Source organism: Leptodactylus fuscus, chromosome 5 (genome assembly GCF_031893055.1).
Source record: "Leptodactylus fuscus isolate aLepFus1 chromosome 5, aLepFus1.hap2, whole genome shotgun sequence".
Classification (NCBI taxonomy): Eukaryota; Metazoa; Chordata; class Amphibia; order Anura; family Leptodactylidae; genus Leptodactylus; species Leptodactylus fuscus.
The window spans coordinates 107,137,027-107,153,519 of NC_134269.1; positions in this window are offsets into that span (position 1 = coordinate 107,137,027).

The following is a 16,493-nucleotide window of genomic DNA, read 5'->3' on the forward strand; positions in this document are numbered from 1 at the left end:
ATTATTAGATTAGTTTCATATAGGTGTATTAGTGGAAATGGTATTGCTAAGACCAGTACCATTATGTCACCCAAGCAAAAAAGTGTCAGCTATGATATGTTTTATTTACTTATATTAAGAGATGGGGGCATATCTAGGGAAATGGAGTTCGGGGGGGGGGGGGGAATTGTTTTATTTTATGAGCATTTTAAATGATAAAATGCGTAAAAGCGGGTGGAAGTGCAGTATATAGTTAAACTCCAAGACTGTATCTGCTGCCTACCACCTTATTTTTCCATAGGCAACCATGTGAAGGTAATAGGCATGTTTAAAATTTGTGGCAATTTTTCTCTGAATTGCGACTAAACAAATTCATTACTGTATGCAAGATTTGCAGACAAAATAGAAGCCCTACTTGTCCAAACAAAAATAGAGAAACTACAAATCCATCTGCACATGTTACATGATCATAAGCTCCTCTAATGATCTCACTCACAACACATCACATGCGCTGCCATCTCTATGCTTGGGGCACCTAGATACTCCGTTTACTCCGTGTGAAGGGGCCCTTACCTCTTCTTCCTGCAAAGTGCTGATGTGGCACCTGGCTATTCACCTCTTTTAATATCCTTCCGACCATGCTATCTCCAGCTCTATAGTATCACTTTTGGTACTATAGTGAAAGTGACAAGGTAGTCAGAAGGACAATAGAAGTGGTGTACAGTCATTGACCCACCAATGCTTTACAGGAAAACGTATTCAATTGAATTGTGTTGCCTGAACTGTATGTGATGTAATTTGGGGTGGGTATCTATATTGGGGGACAAATAGGACACTATTACCTATGGGGGATTGTTACCTGGAAGGGGGGGGGTAGTTAGGACTCTATTACCTATGTTATATGTTAACAGCCTTATAGTTGCATTCAAAAGGTTATAAATGTAACTACACCTAACTGGCATAGTTACTTTTATACAGCTACAGATTTACTAACAGCTCTTTGAAGGCAACCATAAGTCTGATGTGGCCTTCAGAGAAAATGAATATGACACCCCTGTTTTAGAAAATTGATTTTGAGACTGTTTTTCCATGACAAATTGTATTTCATTTTAGCTGTAAATTATTGTCAATATAAAAAAAATAGAACATTTGGTGAAAATGTGGAAAAATATGCAATTTTCAAAGTTTGAAATCATCTGCTTTTCATATGCATATATCATACCGCTCAAATTACTTCATAAATATACTTTAACTAGTTCTGGACTGCCCATAGACTTTTTACATCTGTGTAGCCAACTTTTAAAGGGGTTCTCCTGGATATACAATTTTCAGCAACCCCCTGGGGCAACACGGTGGGTCAGTGGTTAGCACTGCAGCGCTGGAGTCCTGGGTTCAAATCCTTCCAGGAACAACAGCTGCAAGGAAATTGTATGTTCTCCCTGTGTCTGTGTGGATTTCCTCTCATTCTACAAAGACATACTGATAGGGAAAAATGTACATTGTTATCCCTAAATGGGGCTTACAATCTACATAAAAAAAAAAATCAACCCCCCCCCCAAAAAAAAAACAAAACTCACCTGTTCCTGGTGTCCCCCACTGCTTTCCGGTCCCACGGCGCCCCAGTGCCTCTTCCAGCAGAGCTACTTGTCTCACATGAAGCTGCTGATTGGCCGCATTAGCCTAAGGAAAGGAACCTAGTAAAATATAATCCAGGCACACAGTAAATCAGATAATAGTGATTTATTCATAAGAAATCCATCAACTGTAAAATGCAATCCATCAAATATGTAAATGTTTTCAGTCCTTATAGGACCTTTGTCAGACCGTCTTGAAATTTGTATAATACAATAAATATAATAAATATGTGTCATCAATAGAATAGTATTGTCCAAAGTGATCAAAGTAAACAAGAATAATTGCGTCTATACATCTCATAGTAGTAATTTAAGTAGGAAGATGGAAATAATTATATGTCAGCTCTGCAGGATTTATGAAGGTAAGTATATAGACAAAGCCTATTATTAGAAGAATACTTATCACATAATCCTTTCCATTTTATTTCCTCATTCATTTCATTTTATTTCTTCTTCCTTAATTTCCTTTATTTTCTACATTTTTTTCTCTGTCTTCCTCTCATTACAATTTTCCCCATCCTTTTATCATATTATTTCCATTGTATCACAATTCATTTTTTTTATTTCGAAACAGCATCACAATACTGTCTCATGATTGCAATTCACACAGATCACATGACAAATTTGTCATTTTCACAAGGGGTTAAAGGAGTAAATTCACGCTGCAGTTTTCTATGCAATTTTTATAGAATAAAAATTTGTTCCAGATTGTTTTGGAATTGTTTGCAGGTACTATGTCACAGTTGCAGAGCCAATCTGAAGTTTTTTTAATTTTCACAAAGGGTATAAAGAGAAAATGCATTCAATTTGTTAAGTAATTTCTCCCGACTATACAAATGATGAAAATGTGAATGCCAACTGCTATATAGGCACAGCAGCAGGTACAGAATGGAAGTAGTGATATTTAATGAATGGATGGCAGATTTTGCTGGAATTGGTTTCAGGCACCATGTTGTGTTTGCAGAGCCCCAAAGCTGCCAGAACAATGGAAACCCATGAAAAGTGACCCAATTTTAGAAACTAGAACCCTGAAGGAATTTATTAAAGGGGCATATTGAATATTTTGACCCCACAAGTGTTTCACAGATTTTATTATTACCAGTGGGATGAGAAAATGAAAAATTATTTTTTTCCAATAAAACATCAATTTAGCCCTAATTTTTTCTTTTTCTCAAGGAGTTAAAGGAGAAAATGCAGTGAACAGTTTAATACACAGTTTCTCTTGAACATGTCAATACCCCTTATGTGTTGACAAATTTCTGTATGGGCACATGGCATGGCTTGGAATAGAATGAGCACTACTTGGCTTTTGGAGGGCAGATTTTTCTGGAATAGCTTTCAGATACCATGTCTCTTTTGCAGAGCCCCAGAAGTACCAGAAAAGTGGAAACCCCCAACTAGTTACCCCATTTTGGAAATAATAGCCCTCAAGGAATTTATCAGGGGTATAGTCTTCATTTTGACCCCATAGGTGTATTATAGAATTAGGCTGTGAAAATGTTCGCAAGGGGTTATAGGAGAAAATGCACTCATAATTTTATTAAGTAATTTATGTGAAGTATGGCAATGTCTGATATATCACAGTAGGGCACAGAGAAAAAAGCAACACTGAGTTTTGGAGGAAAAATGTTATTGTTGCATTTGCAGAGCTCCTAAGGTGCTGTACCAGTGGAAAACCCCAACAAATGACCCTTTTTTTAAATGACACCTCTTTAGGGATTCATCTTGGTGTGATGTGACTTTTTTATATTATGTATGTTTTCAGAACTCAATGTACAGTTGACCGTGCAATGTAAAGATTGCTAACTTTCAACAATGATGACATTTTAGTGCTCAATGTGTTGTGTTCAGCTCATGCCACTGAAGGCACACACCCTGTAACTTGGCACTGTTTTGGAACCTTCACCCTGAAAGTATTAATGTATTCTATAGAGATTATGTTTTTAGACCCAGTTGGGTTCAGGCACAATTGCTTGTAAATATTCTGAAGTGACAGAGCAGAAAACAAGGTCCTTTAATATTCATCTAGGTAAAATTCACAGTTGTGAATGGGCAATGTATGTAGTACATAGTAGTCATTCTTGTCCTATGTCAGCAACAGATTAAAGAAGCACTCCAGCAGAAGTATTTTTCTATTCCTGCACCCCTCACCTTATTTTTTTGGCAATCTCCAGGCTTCTTTCATGTATACTTCTCTCATATACATGCAATCCAGTTTCTCCACAGCTTCTGATCAGACACCATCTTAATTTTTATATTCCTTGTTGTCTCTCCTCTGCTATCTATCCCATAACGCATCAACCCAACTTTACATTGGCAGCAGGTCTAACCCATATCTATCTTTTAGTACTATTCTTCTTCTCTCTATATATTATCCTAAATAATCTGAGACTATCAGTATATAGTTAAGGAGGCCAAGCTGTATGCTCCTCCACTATAGTATTGTGAGAGGAACTGTCTACTCTTCAGTTGTCCGTAGCTGGTAACAGAAGTTCCTGCCTCCCAATGTACCAGTGACTTATTGATGCCAATATTTTTGTAGGGTGTATGCCTCTGAAAATGTATACTCACATTAACATGAGTCAGTATTGGACTAATTTTAAATAATCTGTCCTAGATGGGGTCACCAGGGGCAGGCCACTGGATGTTATTGGTATAACGGAGAAATTTTATCAGCGCTTCAAATTGAGCTCTCATCATTACAGCCCTATACATTGGCGTAACATAAAAAATGACTGTGGACCAAAAGGACCTTATGGTTGTTTTCTTATTAAACCCCATATTAAGAAGGAGGTACCCAAATTTTTTTTTTTTTTTTAATAATTTTTATTGATTTTCAAAAAGTATAGACATACCAAAATTGAGCATGCATATATAAGTAAGGCACGGCTTCTGCGAAAATACAATGACAAAAGATACATATGCATGGTGTCATACATAAGGGAATAAGAATACCAAAAATTACATACAAGGAAAGGGTAATCCAATGAGGTCAACATGACCATTACCTATGGAAATGAACAATAAATAAAGGGGGGATAAGGAAAATCGTGAGAAAAACCAAAATGACGTGGCAAGCAGTATCTGAGAACCTAGGTCACTAGGAAGAGATGAAAGAAGACGTACCCAGAAAAATGGGGGAGGGGAGTGGGAAGGTTTGGATGGGACGGGAGGCTGGAGGGATGAGGGTGGGTAAGGGGGTGGGGTGGGGGTGGGAAGGAGGCCTGATAATCCACGAGATCTCTGAATGGCTAATAGTATATTATGAATTCAAACGTTTCCATGGTTCCCAAGTGTTAAGGAAAGCCTGGTGCCTTCGCAGACGCCAGCTAGAGAGTTCCTCGAACCTGGCAATCTGATTCACTTTAGCAATCCACTCAGCTCTGGTTGGGGGTTCAGAGTTCAACCATCTGCCCGGAATCAGAGAGTTCGCTGCTGACAACAAAAAGGAGACTAAGTTGGACCTGGATGGGGCATAATCGGAGCTAGGCAATGAAAGAATAACCATAGAGGGGAGAATAGTGAAGGGTTGCGAGGTAATTTTCCTGACAGTGTCCTGGATGTCATCCCAGAAGGCGCGAATTAGTGGACATTGCCACCAAATGTGGAAAAGGGTACCTGTGTGCAGTTTACATCTCCAGCATAACTCTGAGACACCCAGTTTCATGCGTGAGAGGCGTTCAGGGGTGTGATACCATCTTGTCAATAATTTAAATTGCGTTTCCTGTAGGCGCACACACGGAGAAAAACCATGGGAGTTTCTCAGGACTACACTGACCTGTTCGTCCGTTAGTTTGAGCCCCAGATCGGACTCCCAAGACAAGACATATGCAGGTTTATAAAACACTTTTGGGCTAATGTAGTGTTTCAAGACAAAAGATGTCTTGCTCAGCTGTGAGTTGTTCGCCAAAACCGAGCGTTCAAAGGGCGTGAATGCCGTACGAGGTCTGTAAGCCTGTAACCAATCTCCCGTCAACTTAGATAAGTGATGTTTTTGGAGAAAGGAGAGAGTAGAACGGGGTAGGCGTGATTCCAGCATGTCACAATCAATCTCAGAGTTACTATTCAAATTATCAACCAGCCTATGCGGCAGAAGACGTTCCCAAACATCGCCGTAGGAGGAGTGAGAATGATCCAACTGTGAGGGAATGAGACCTACAGAAAACATGAGCGAGGAATCTGGGGCCAATTGTCCCCTCATGTCCCTCCAAGTCTCGCAAGCTCCCAGTAAAAGCTGGTCTATATCCTTTGGACGATGTCCAGGTGACCCATAGAGCCAGAGATCTGCCTGGGATCGTACCCCAAAAGTATGCAAAGAAATGTTTGAAATCAGAGAAGGGGTGGAGATATTGGTCAGGTCTACCCACCGTTTCAGCTGTACCGCCTTATAATAGTCGGTGACACTCGGCATATCTATGCCTCCTTCCGTCTTTTTCCTCATGAGGAGCGAGAGGGGGAGCCTGGATTTCTTGCCATTCCAAAGGAATGTCGCAAACATGGATTTGATTTCTTTGAAGAAAATTGGGGGCAGTTTTATGGGGAGCATGTGTAAGTTATAAAGTATTTTAGGAAGGACATATGATTTAAGAAGATTCTTACGGCCTAGCCAGGAGAATGGCAGCTTCCTATATGAGGCCAGTTGAGCTCGAATCTCTTTCAGCAAAGGAGTAAAATTAGAAGTGTATAATACGCTAGGATCCGCCGTCAGGGTAACTCCTAGGTACTTCAAGGACTTGGATGACCACTTGAACGGAGAGGAGGATGCGAGAGAGGCGACCTGAGAATTTGGGAGGGTAATATTTAGAACTTCCGACTTTTCTAAATTGGCTTTATAGCCTGAGATCCAGCCGTATTGGGACAACAAATTTATAATGGTGGGTAAGCCTTTCTCTGGATTGGAGACCAGAAATAATACATCATCCGCAAAAGCTGCAGAATAAAGTTGGTAATCACCTATTTGGAGTCCCGATACATCTGGATGTAGGCGGACAGTTTGCAAAAGGGGTTGCAGCACCAGTAAGAAGAGCGAGGGAGAGAGAGGGCAGCCCTGTCTCGTGCCATTTTTGATGTGGAAGCTCGGAGACAATGTATCATTAATTTTGAGTTTAGCATGAGGCGAATTGTAAAGTGAAAATATGGCCTTGATAAACTGGGGCGGGAAGCTAAACTTTTCAAGTGTTGCGTGCATAAAACTCCAGTCCACTCTATCAAATGCTTTTTCGGCATCTAGTCCAAGCAGAACTACTTTAGATCTATGCTTACGAGCATGTGCAATGGCATGGAGCAAGCGGTGGGAGTTATCCCTGCCCTCTCTCCCCGTCACGAATCCCGCCTGGTCTGGGTGAATAAGGTGTGGGATCAGGGGTTTGATTCTGGTGGCCAATATTTTTGCCCAGATTTTAAGATCCAAATTGAGAAGGGATATGGGGCGATAACTGCCACAAGACAGGGGGTCCTTCCCCTCCTTGGGTAAGAGTGTAATGTGTGCCTCTTGGGCTTGGCTGGGGAGGGATTTACCCTGAAGGAGTGCATTACACGAGTTGGCAAGATGGGGGATGAGTTCAGACTGAAAAATTTTATAATATTGCAGCGGAAAGCCGTCCGGGCCTGGGCTTTTCCCAGTAGGAAAACTGTTGAGTACCTGTTTAATTTCCTCATGGGAAATGGGGTCTAACAAGGCTGTCGCCTCTTCCTCCGATAAGGAGGGCAGGGGTACAGCTTCCAGAAAGGCTTTCCTCTCTCTCGCCTTATCCTCTGTGTCAGAGGGTGAATCTTCGGCATTAAGGTTGTATAAAGAGGAATAAAATGTGAGAAAAGCGGAAGTGATATCTGGGGTAGAAGTATGGGAAGCACCTGTCTGATCTCTGATTTTTGAAATGAAACATTTAGCTTTCCTCTTCTTAATCAGGGACGTCATCAATTTCCCACTCTTATCCCCGTGAGCGTAAAGCTTATGTTGGAAGTGTAGAAATTGCTTTGCTGTACGTACGTTTATTAGGTCTCTAAGCTCCTCTCTCAGCTTGAACAATTTGTCGTGTAGTGGGCGTTGAGTGCTTAATTTTCTGAGGCGTTCTATGTTCGCAATCTCAGAGAGGAGGGAGTCCATTTTTTCCTGCGACTCCTTCTTAGCTTTGGAAGCGAGAGAAATGAAAATTCCTCTTATAACAGATTTATGGGCTTCCCATGTAATCACGGGGCAAGTGTCCGGGTTCGCGTTCAGCTCAAAATACATATCAAGGTGACGTTTAACCGTCACGTGAAAGTCTGCTCTGTCTAACAAGGCTTCGTTCAAGCGCCAATTCCAATCTCGTCTAGGGAGCCGATCCAGAGTCAAAGCCGTCCAAACCGGGGCGTGGTCCGAAACCGAAATCGAGTCAATACGTGAGTCCAGGGAGTTACAGACCATAGATTTGGACACAAATATGTAGTCCAGTCTCTGGTACGATTTTCTAGGGCTGGAGTAAAATGAGTAATCTCTCAATGACGGATTGTGTGTGTGCCACAGGTCTACCAAATTCGCCTCTGACAGTGCCTGATTTAGTTTACCAAGCGCCTTCTGGGATATGGAGGAGACCCCCGAAGAGGAATCTAGAGCTGGAGTGAGAGTGACATTTAGGTCCCCTGCTAGGATCACCTGGCCCTCAGCAAACAGCTCTAATACCTTCAACACCGACAGAAGCCAACCTACTTGGCCCTTGTTAGGGGCGTATACATTCGCAAACGTATACGCCTGGGAAGCTATCGTGCCCTTTAATAAAAGGACTCTGCCCTCCGGGTCCTCATAAGTCTGTGTGCATTGAAACGGGACTGAGCTGTGAAACAATATGGAGACTCCGCACGTGCATTTAATCGAGTTCGTGGAGTGGAAGCCTAAAGGAAAAGCATTAGTAGGGAGTCTGGGAATGGAGCCAGATTTAAAATGAGTCTCCTGTAGGAAAGCAACATTCGTGCGGAGCCGTTTGAGGATTGTAAAAATTTGAGAACGTTTATTGGGAGAGTTCATCCCATTAGTGTTATAGGATGTGAACACTAGTTTAGCCATGAGTCCGGCGTAAGGTCAGGGAGGTATAATGTTAAAGGCCCAGGTAGATTGAACAATTAGGGGAGGGGGGAGGGAAGGTTGGGAGAGGGTGATCAAGAGGGGGAGGAGGGTACAACTAGAGGTAGTCAGTAAAAAAGAGCGAGAAATTGCAAATGACAGAAGTGGTTCTCACTGCAAATAACAACCACAGTTTAATGTGAAAAGCAATCAACAGTATAAAGCAATAACAGTCAAATTATGCGTATTATAGCAGCGGCAAGCCTGATATCCGCTAGCTATGCAAAACACTGTCCAAACGACAGCTAAACGGAGGTAGGAGATAAAGTCCAATCGTGGTCATCGGCCAACCACTCCAAACAGGAGATAAATAACTATACAAAGAGGGTGAAAAGGGGAGAGCAGTTAAAGAGGGGGTAGACACGTAGCATAGAGGGTAGGAGACCCTGGAGTAGGCATAAGAGGCAGAGGAGGGGGGGGAATGAGTTGAGGGGGGAAAACAGAGAGAGCATGAAGGACACATATTACCGGCGTATCAATTAGCAGGCCAGAATATCCCAAAATCTGCACATGCCCGATAAGGACAGACGCAATAACTGGCTATTCACATAGGAAACTAGAGATTGAGGTGCCCCGCGAGACATACCCGCACAACCCATATAAGCTGGACAGGTTGAACCGCTGCGTGTGTGCAATGCAGGGTCTGGGAAAGGGCAGCCACCCGGGGCCGCGGGGCCCATCCTCGGTACCCCAGGGCCACGGGCGGGAACCCCCCCCAAGGATACAATAACACTAAGCAATAAAAATGCCAAAGAACTAGTATAAATCAGATTGCCTCAAGCAATCTGCCACCAACACTGCCAGTATGTGAAACATGACTTAAGACCCGGCGTAGCATGAGAATAAAGAAAACCATAAATATAAGCAATACTGAGGCGCTCTGGGTATGGGGCCAAAACGCAAGTTCAAAAAACTGCGAAGATGTGCCAAAAAAGAAGTCCAGGGTCTGGGTGAAGTCGTATAGGATCCTGAAAATCCAGGGTTCAGGGGACAAGTGTCTTCCTTGCCTTGGGAGACTTTGGCTTATACGGGCGATCCGGCCCGGTGATGCTGGGAAGTGAAGGCCAAGCAGTTATGTCCATATTGAGTGCCTGCCAGGAGGGAATGGGAATAGGCTGGATGCCCAACAGGGGCCACGCGGCTTCGAGGTCTGCAGGCGAGCGTATCACAATTCTGCGGCCCTGTTTCAGGACTGCCAGCCCAAATGGAAACAACCACATGTATTGTAGGCCTTTCTCCTTCAATGCCTCTAGCAGCGGGCGCAGCATGCGCCGCTTAGATAGGGTTACCGTAGCCAAGTCCTGATAAAGTTGTACCTCTGATTGTTCATAATGAACCGGCCTCTTTGCCCTGGCCGCGGTCAGGATCTCCACAGTGTCTACTGAATTCAAAAGTCCGCATATAATATCTCTGGGCGGGTCGGTGGTTGCGGGTTTAGGCCGCACAGCACGGTGTACTCTTTCAATTTGGATAGCCCCAGCCCTCTCCTGGCCCAGGAGAGATGCAAAGATAGACGCCATGATGTCTCTCAAATCCTCCGGGGGGTAGGATTCGGGCAGACCCTTCAGATGTATGTTTCTGCGTCTGTTTCGATTTTCCAAATCCTCTAACATATCACTTGCTCTATTAATATGGGCATGATGCAACACGACATGTTGTTCTACGGTGGTGGAGTGAGTGGCGAGAGCCGAGTAGGCCGACTCCACTGACGACACTCTGCCCCCCAGGCTTAGCATGTCTTCCCTGAGGGCTGCTAATTTCGACATAATCGGGGCTACCGTATGTGAGAGTAGTTTGCGCATAAAGGACTTAGTAACTAGAGCCGAAGAGTTGGTATCTGACCTGTCCGCGCTGGTCACGCTTTCCATATCCGAGTCCTCGGCAGTGTACTCCTCCTGCACTTCCCCCTGCGCCATCTTGCGCGCCAAGGCCGGGGACCGGGCCGGCTTCTTCTTGAAGAATTTGTGCATTTCCCCCTGCTGATTCCTCCCAATGGGTGTACCGGGGGTCTCCTGGCTCTTGTCTCGCCCATTCTTCCCCATTTGTGCTGCTGTTCGTTAAGTTTGGAGTGGGTAAGGCCGATTCACAGACGGAGCTGCAGGCTCAGACGTCCATCTGTGTTGACGGTTAGGCTCCGCCCCCCGGTACCCAAATTTTTTGTATCCCTGTGGCAATGGTGTGATGCCACATTTGTTCTTTTTAGTACCATCCATACAGGATGTCAAGATGGAGCTAGACCTGCTGAAGCGCCATTTTTTTAACAGTCAGTACAAATCGCTGTTCATGGACCATGTCAGTCTTAATGATTTGAGGGTGGCACTGGGTGTTCTGGCAGGCAGAGGTATATTGGGCAACATATGTCATGGGTCCCTCACTTACAGTGTGCTATCTATAATGCTTATGTCTACTTATGTTGTAGAAAGGTCTTTAGGCATCTCCTGAGGCTCAAATGCTCAGTAGCAATTACTACCTCTGAATCCACTATAGCTGCGCCACTGCTGGCAGGTGTATTCCGCCCTGCCCAAGTGCACTAAACAGATCATTTTCTTATGTAATAAAAGCTTTTATCCATCAAAAGTGCTCTTTTGCCCCTCCCTTTTTGTTTATATAAAGTCAGGGTCTGGGGTTGCTAGGTGGGGTGGCATAGACACAAAAGTCCAGATTCTTTAGTCCAAAAACAAAGGTAGAGTTCATTTTGAATCAAAAAAAGGTAGTGCAGCAACAAAAAGAAGCAATACAAAAATAAATACCTGCCCGGCTAGGCTCTAACTAAACATAGAATAGGTTACCTAACCTAGAATAACAGAAATCAAAAAGCCAGTTGAATCATTCAGAACCCAGCTCCAAAAATATGACCTCTCTGTCAACTCTCCAGCCAAACTCTGCCGGAACATCCCCCAAATTGTGGACTGGACTGGAGGGGGTGGAATGACAGGTCCCACTACAAAACCTACCTCTAATTCCTAAAAATCCAGCCCAATACTGAGCATTTACCAAAATGCTCAGCAGACGAAAGTTGTCTGCTGAGAACAAGCATTCCTGGAGTTTTCTCATCCCACCCACCTGAGTAGTCTGGGTGAGATGTACACCCCCTCCATTACCTGACCAGCCATCGGCTTACAAAAAATACATAAGGAAAGAACATACAAAAATAAAAATAACATAAAAATAAAACACTATTAACCAAAGAAAAGTGGAACTATTATTTGAATAACTCAAATGCAGATTTTTTTTATAACTCCCCCCCCTCCCAAAGTGTGTCTGGTCCTGAACCACATAAAATGACCTGATCCAAAAGCCATTAGAAGAGGCTTTATAAGATTGGGAAAGAAACCATATTCATTACACTATCTGAGAGATGTTCTCCTTTTTGTTTCTGGTGGTACCACCTTGCCTCTACTGACCAGATAGAAGGAATGCATTGCCATTATTTTATTATTTATTTATTAAAGCCAGATATTCTCTACATGATTATTTGTCTACCACCATACCTGAGCTTCTCCTCTGCTCTCTTAACAGTATTTTACGATCTGTTTTACAAAATAATCATGGCCATAGGCAAAAGTAGTCCAGAGCTGAGTCACTGGGGTCTATAGTAGAGATTTCTAGGCATGCCCTGTTTAGGGGTAAGGAGTATATAGGGTGTGACTTCATCTTTCAACAGCAGTGGTATTGTTTATAGAGGTGTGATCTTCTAATGCAATTCTTATAGAATTAAATTCTATTGTTATGCTATTTGTGTTGACTGTGATGTAAATGAGTTGAATGCTGCAAAGAAAACCTCCACATAATTAGAAAAGTTATTATTAAAGGGGCTCTATCAGCAAAATTATGCTGTATGAGCCCCACATATGCGTGAATAGCCTTTAAAAAGGCTATTCAGGCACCGCTAATCTTATTTTAACCCCCCCCGCCTGTTTTAAAATAAAACTATAAAAACATATATGTAAATCATACCTTTGCATGCACGCTGGGAGGTCGTGCATGATCCGACGTCATCTTCGGTCCTGCCTTCCTCTTCTTTCTTCTTTCAGCAATGTCCTCCTGTCCTGGCTCTTCTCCGCCTCAGAAGAGGAAGGCGGGACCGAAGATGATGTCGGATCGTGCACAACCACCCAGTGTACATGCAAAGGTATGATTTACATATATGTTTTTATAGTTTTATTTTAAAACAGGCGAGGGGTTTAAAATAAGATTAGCGGTGCCTGAATAGCCTTTTTAAAGGCTATTCACGCATATGTGGGGCTCATACAGCATAATTTTGCTGATAGAGCCCCTTTAAGCTGAGTTAAAATTGCAGGATATACTACTTTTTTTTAAATACAGATAGTGGCATGAAAAATTTAAAAACATATACCTTTAAAAATATCTTTAAGATAACTTGAATAATAATATGTTTGGCGACACATTCCCTTTGAAATACTTGTCCGTGTCAGGTTTTGAGTTTGCCTTATGCGTCCCTGGATCTCTTTTCCCTGTTTTGACAATGGTAAGATACATATGAAGCCAAGGCCTGTCTGGTAGGAAGCTGTGTCCATCACCTAATTCCTAAATGCTTTGTAGTCTTATTAATAAATGTCATCCTTGTTACATCAGACAATTTAAAAAAATCTAACAAAAAAAAAAAAAAAGATGTGCAATGTTAAGCATCTGCCGATGCGGGAAACCACAAAATGTTTTGTAAATAATATTTGTCAGTAAACAAAGTCTTCTTTGTCCAAACTGCTGACTCCAAGTTTTTGGCATTTATGTGAGCTTACTGTTATGTCTGAAAAGACAAGCTAAAATATAAACATTCCTTCTTTGAAGAAACCCTTCAGTAAAGACACACATTTTAAGACCAAAGTCACATTACACAATTATAAAAGACAAAGTCACATTAAAATGTGGCAGCTCTGTAACTAGCTCAAGAAAGCATTATGAGGAAGGAATTTTGTATATAAAGAAGAAGGTAAAATAAACAACCTACCAGACTGTTGTTTATTTCCTGACGTGTAGTGAATTCTTAGAATTGAATACTAATTCTCCAAAAATACATGAACAACACACATGTCAATTTATTAATGTATTCATGCACAGGTACAGTAATGAAAAGCAGGTTCACATGCACCTGACTTTAGACAAAGGGCACAAAACTTGTTTCCCCCGAGTCACATGAATCCCTCGATGACTTTATGGGTGACCCCCAACCATTAGGACACAGAGTTAGAAAAAAAAAACTCACAGTACTCACTCTGATAGTGAAGTATATCCATTTTTTGTACCAAACCCAGTAAAGGCTATTGAAGGAATAGGAAATATCTCCCTTCTGCTCACCTACCTTAAGCATTGAAGTAGAAGACTTCAATGTTGTCTAAATGAGGATCAAGTTGTGCATGGAATCCTGTTGAACTGCAGGCTGGGATTAATCCCATATATGAGAAGATGGTTCTAACATTGCCACTGTTTAAATATAATCTTTATTATATCTTGGAAAAATAGAAAGTGACTTCCACTTGAGGTTCTAACACGATTTAATAGAGATTGGATTTTATCTATATTTATATATAGAATAAAAATGATAAATGAATAATTAAAAGAACTGCAATATGCTAAGTCTCTGATCGACCAAGGAGTTTAAGTTGTTCTATGGAAGGTTAAAGTTTCACACCCACTTACTAGGAATTTCCACCCTAGTGTGCTTGTCTTTTCCTGCCAAGTTATTTAAAGGGGTTGTCCCGTCACAAGGATCCTATCTATAATGCTTGTAAATGTGAATGTAAGACTTTTCCTAAATACAATGCTTCAGCAAAACTGCTTTGTTTGGCCACTATCTCACTTTATTCATTTTTTTGTGGCCACAGCCCTGACCTGAGTCAAGTGATGTGTCTGCCTGCTCTCAGGGGGGAGGGAGGAGGGGCTAAGTACACAGGAGCGAGCCTGGAGGGGGGGGTAGTTTACCCTTTGGGGGACAGGTGAAGCCAACAACATCGCTATGCTCCAGCCCTGCATGAAGACAGCAGCGGCAGAAGCGATGCTGCTATTCCGGGGCGGGGGGGGGGCGGAGGAGCGGAATAACAGCATCGCTTCTGCCACTGCTGTCTTCATGCAGGGCAGGCATATAGCGATGTTGCTGGCTTCACCTGTGCCGGCATCTAACTGTGCCTATTACAGCGGATGCCAGGGACTGTTAGACGCCGGCACAGGCACATCGCTATGCTTTTGCTCTGCATGAAGACAGCAGCGGCAGAAGTGATGCTGTTCCGCTCCGGGGTCACATATGCAAAGCCAAGCGGCGAGATGCCGCCGGCCCTGCGTGCGCGCTCATACACCAGTTCTAGCCTTCACAATGCGAATACAGACCCGCAGGGTGTCGGGTCTGTATTCGCATTGCGAAGGGTAGACTGGTGTATGAGCGCACACGCAGGGCCGGCGGCATCTCGCCGCTTAGCTTTGCATATGTGACCCCGCCCACCAATGACGAGACAAGTAAGTATGCGACGTGGGAATACCCCTTTAAGTAATTCCATTTCACAAAATCAAATTTTACTCTTCTACCATTATAAAGCAATATGGAAGTCACTAGGTATTTCATGTTCCCTAAAGCAGATTAGATGGGTGTGACCTCATTCTGAATATATGTAGTTGTATAAAAGAGTCTGTCATATGAATAATGTAGTCCAATCTGTAGGAAGAATGTTGTAGAGCAGAAGGAGCTGAATAAACTGATATATAATTTTTGGGCAAAGTTTCTGCATAACCTGTCATTTGTCCATTTTATGGATAAAGGAGGAGAAGGAGGAATAGGTCCTATCAGTGACTGACAGTTATTTCTGCATACATACATTTCTGCATGCAGGGTTCTTCTGTCCGCTTGAGAAGTCGGACATCTTCACTCGCGGACAGGGAAGGACGAGCACGGAGTGCAAAAGAACGCACCCGATGACCATTGAGATGAATGACAGGTGTCACGGACACAGCTAGTGTCCGCTCCTAGTGTCCGTGACAGATTTTGAGCGGACACTAGGAGCAGACACTACATGTCGGACACCGACGGTAGTGTGAACGCCCCCATATATGTGGCCATAAACTGCTGTTTGGGCCACAGCAGGGTGCAGATGTGAAGGAGCGCTATTTGGTATTTGGAGCACAGATTTAGACTGTTGGTTTTTGCATGCCATGACATGTTTGCAGAGACCCTAAATTGCCCCTACAAAATAGAGTCCCTTCTTGGGGAATTCCAATTTACTCGCACCTCTGGGATTCTGCAAACACAACATTGCATCCAGAAACCAGCCCCTCTATGCTCCAAGAGCTAGAAAGTACAGTGTTCCCATCTGAAATTTGCTGGGTGCCCAAACAGTAGTTTGCACCCACATATACAACATTTTTGTACCCAGGATAAAAATTTTAGGGGTGCTTTTCTCTGTTGACACAAAGTTGGAAGATATTGGACATATTTGACAATGAAATTACATATTTCTTTAAAAAAACATTTTTTTTCACTTTGCACATTAATTTTTGGGGAGCAGTTTTAGGCTCAAAATTATAATAATATCCTTTGAAAAATTTCTTGAGGGTGTAGTTTCCAAAATGTGGTCACTTTTGGGGGGGTTTACATTATATTGGTACTTACTTTAGGAGCTCTGCAAATGCGACATGACATTCAAAAACTATTTATTCCAGTAAAATTTGCCCTTTAAAATTCAAATAGCGCTGTTTCTATTCTGAGCCCCGCCATGTACCCATACATGTTGCTATCATATATGGAGTATTGCTGTGATCAGAAAAATTGTGGAATC